The 3,648-nt window shown below is 47.8% G+C and overlaps 1 protein-coding gene and 1 long non-coding RNA gene across 2 annotated transcripts in view; one reads left to right on the plus strand and one right to left on the minus strand.

Annotated features, from left to right (window-relative positions):
* Positions 1-275, minus strand: part of LOC105540945 — a 20,962-nt gene extending 20,687 nt beyond the window's left edge. The window contains exon 1 of the long non-coding RNA XR_001006279.1: positions 16-275. This is a non-coding gene — a long non-coding RNA (uncharacterized LOC105540945). The remainder of the gene's footprint in view (positions 1-15) is intronic.
* MED18 (mediator complex subunit 18) overlaps positions 1-275 on the plus strand; it is a 13,759-nt gene extending 13,484 nt beyond the window's left edge. Inside the window, exon 4 of the mRNA XM_011981730.1 lies at positions 80-275. The gene's annotated coding sequence lies outside the window, so the exon portion shown is untranslated. The remainder of the gene's footprint in view (positions 1-79) is intronic.
* Positions 276-3,648: the final 3,373 nt, after the last annotated feature.

The following is a 3,648-nucleotide window of genomic DNA, read 5'->3' on the forward strand; positions in this document are numbered from 1 at the left end:
GCCTGTAATCCCAGCTACTTAGGAGGCTGAGGCTGGAGAATTGCTTGAATCCAGGAGGTGAAGGTTGCAGTGACCAGAGATGACACTATTGCACTCCAGCCTGGGTGAGAAGAGCAAAACTCTGTCTCAAAAATAAAAATAAAAACAAAGAGGGGAAACCGGAATAAATTAGCTTTTGGAAAGGAAAATTTCTTGTTTGGCCATTTGTGTATAAGGTTTGTAACATTAGAGGCTGTGAGCTTGTGTTATATGGTAATAAAGCCAATGAAGAGAAATGTCTGTGTAATTCTGATTCTTTATTCTTTTACCCTGTAAATTTGGGGTGGATTCATTACCAGTTGAAGCAAAAAAATGACAGTTCCTAGTTTTAATTATGGTAGAGATGAGGATGAGAGTTTTCACCTGTCATAAAAGTAGCACATTTATTGTTGAAAACTTATAAAATACGGTACAGATAAAAAAATAACACCTATTATCCAAAGAGAGTACTAGTTCTATTTTGGTATTTATCCTTCTAGTCTTTACTTTTTATAAATTTATGTATATGAAATGTGTTTATTTTATAGAGAAGATTCCATATATACTGCTTTATAACCCTTTTTTCCCATTCATCTATCATTAACATCTTTCCAAGATATTTGTCTACACTCTCCTTTTGTTAAATTTTTTTTTGTTTTTTTGAGACAAGAGTTTCGCTCTTGTTGCCCAGGCTCAAGTGTAGTACTGCCATGATCTCAGCTCACTGCAACCTCCACCTCCCACGTTCAAGTGATTCTCCTGCCTCAGCTTCCCAAGTAGCTGGGATTACAGGCATGCACCACCACGCCTGGCTAATTTTTTTTTTTTCTTTTTTTTTTTGAGACAGAGTCTTGCTCTGTCACCCAGGCTGGAGTGCAGTGGCACAATCTCGACTCACTGCAAGCTCCACCTCCCGGGTTCATGCCATTCTCCTGCCTCAGCCTCCCGAGTAGCTGGGATTACAGGCATGCACCACCACGCCTGGCTAATTTTTTTTTTTTCTTTTTTTTTTTGAGACAGAGTCTTGCTCTGTCACCCAGGCTGGAGTGCAGTGGCACAATCTCGACTCACTGCAAGCTCCACCTCCCGGGTTCATGCCATTCTCCTGCCTCAGCCTCCCGAGTAGCTGGGATTACAGGCATGCACCACCACGCCTGGCTAATTTTTTTTTTTTCTTTTTTTTTTTGAGACAGAGTCTTGCTCTGTCACCCAGGCTGGAGTGCAGTGGCACAATCTCGACTCACTGCAAGCTCCACCTCCCGGGTTCATGCCATTCTCCTGCCTCAGCCTCCCGAGTAGCTGGGATTACAGGCATGCACCACCACGCCTGGCTAATTTTTTTTTTTTCTTTTTTTTTTTGAGACAGAGTCTTGCTCTGTCACCCAGGCTGGAGTGCAGTGGCACAATCTCGACTCACTGCAAGCTCCACCTCCCGGGTTCATGCCATTCTCCTGCCTCAGCCTCCCGAGTAGCTGGGATTACAGGCATGCACCACCACGCCTGGCTAATTTTTTTTTTTTCTTTTTTTTTTTGAGACAGAGTCTTGCTCTGTCACCCAGGCTGGAGTGCAGTGGCACAATCTCGACTCACTGCAAGCTCCACCTCCCGGGTTCATGCCATTCTCCTGCCTCAGCCTCCCGAGTAGCTGGGATTACAGGCATGCACCACCACGCCTGGCTAATTTTTTTTTTTTCTTTTTTTTTTTGAGACAGAGTCTTGCTCTGTCACCCAGGCTGGAGTGCAGTGGCACAATCTCGACTCACTGCAAGCTCCACCTCCCGGGTTCATGCCATTCTCCTGCCTCAGCCTCCCGAGTAGCTGGGATTACAGGCATGCACCACCACGCCTGGCTAATTTTTTTTTTTTCTTTTTTTTTTTGAGACAGAGTCTTGCTCTGTCACCCAGGCTGGAGTGCAGTGGCACAATCTCGACTCACTGCAAGCTCCACCTCCCGGGTTCATGCCATTCTCCTGCCTCAGCCTCCCGAGTAGCTGGGATTACAGGCATGCACCACCACGCCTGGCTAATTTTTTTTTTTTCTTTTTTTTTTTGAGACAGAGTCTTGCTCTGTCACCCAGGCTGGAGTGCAGTGGCACAATCTCGACTCACTGCAAGCTCCACCTCCCGGGTTCATGCCATTCTCCTGCCTCAGCCTCCCGAGTAGCTGGGATTACAGGCATGCACCACCACGCCTGGCTAATTTTTTTTTTTTCTTTTTTTTTTTGAGACAGAGTCTTGCTCTGTCACCCAGGCTGGAGTGCAGTGGCACAATCTCGACTCACTGCAAGCTCCACCTCCCGGGTTCATGCCATTCTCCTGCCTCAGCCTCCCGAGTAGCTGGGATTACAGGCATGCACCACCACGCCTGGCTAATTTTTTTTTTTTCTTTTTTTTTTTGAGACAGAGTCTTGCTCTGTCACCCAGGCTGGAGTGCAGTGGCACAATCTCGACTCACTGCAAGCTCCACCTCCCGGGTTCATGCCATTCTCCTGCCTCAGCCTCCCGAGTAGCTGGGATTACAGGCATGCACCACCACGCCTGGCTAATTTTTTTTTTTTCTTTTTTTTTTTGAGACAGAGTCTTGCTCTGTCACCCAGGCTGGAGTGCAGTGGCACAATCTCGACTCACTGCAAGCTCCACCTCCCGGGTTCATGCCATTCTCCTGCCTCAGCCTCCCGAGTAGCTGGGATTACAGGCATGCACCACCACGCCTGGCTAATTTTTTTTTTTTCTTTTTTTTTTTGAGACAGAGTCTTGCTCTGTCACCCAGGCTGGAGTGCAGTGGCACAATCTCGACTCACTGCAAGCTCCACCTCCCGGGTTCATGCCATTCTCCTGCCTCAGCCTCCCGAGTAGCTGGGATTACAGGCATGCACCACCACGCCTGGCTAATTTTTTTTTTTTCTTTTTTTTTTTGAGACAGAGTCTTGCTCTGTCACCCAGGCTGGAGTGCAGTGGCACAATCTCGACTCACTGCAAGCTCCACCTCCCGGGTTCATGCCATTCTCCTGCCTCAGCCTCCCGAGTAGCTGGGATTACAGGCATGCACCACCACGCCTGGCTAATTTTTTTTTTTTCTTTTTTTTTTTGAGACAGAGTCTTGCTCTGTCACCCAGGCTGGAGTGCAGTGGCACAATCTCGACTCACTGCAAGCTCCACCTCCCGGGTTCATGCCATTCTCCTGCCTCAGCCTCCCGAGTAGCTGGGATTACAGGCATGCACCACCACGCCTGGCTAATTTTTTTTTTTTCTTTTTTTTTTTGAGACAGAGTCTTGCTCTGTCACCCAGGCTGGAGTGCAGTGGCACAATCTCGACTCACTGCAAGCTCCACCTCCCGGGTTCATGCCATTCTCCTGCCTCAGCCTCCCGAGTAGCTGGGATTACAGGCATGCACCACCACGCCTGGCTAATTTTTTTTTTTTCTTTTTTTTTTTGAGACAGAGTCTTGCTCTGTCACCCAGGCTGGAGTGCAGTGGCACAATCTCGACTCACTGCAAGCTCCACCTCCCGGGTTCATGCCATTCTCCTGCCTCAGCCTCCCGAGTAGCTGGGATTACAGGCATGCACCACCACGCCTGGCTAATTTTTTTTTTTTCTTTTTTTTTTTGAGACAGAGTCTTGCTCTGTCA

This window comes from Mandrillus leucophaeus, unplaced genomic scaffold (assembly GCF_000951045.1).
Source record: "Mandrillus leucophaeus isolate KB7577 unplaced genomic scaffold, Mleu.le_1.0 Scaffold23, whole genome shotgun sequence".
Lineage (NCBI taxonomy): Eukaryota > Metazoa > Chordata > Mammalia > Primates > Cercopithecidae > Mandrillus > Mandrillus leucophaeus.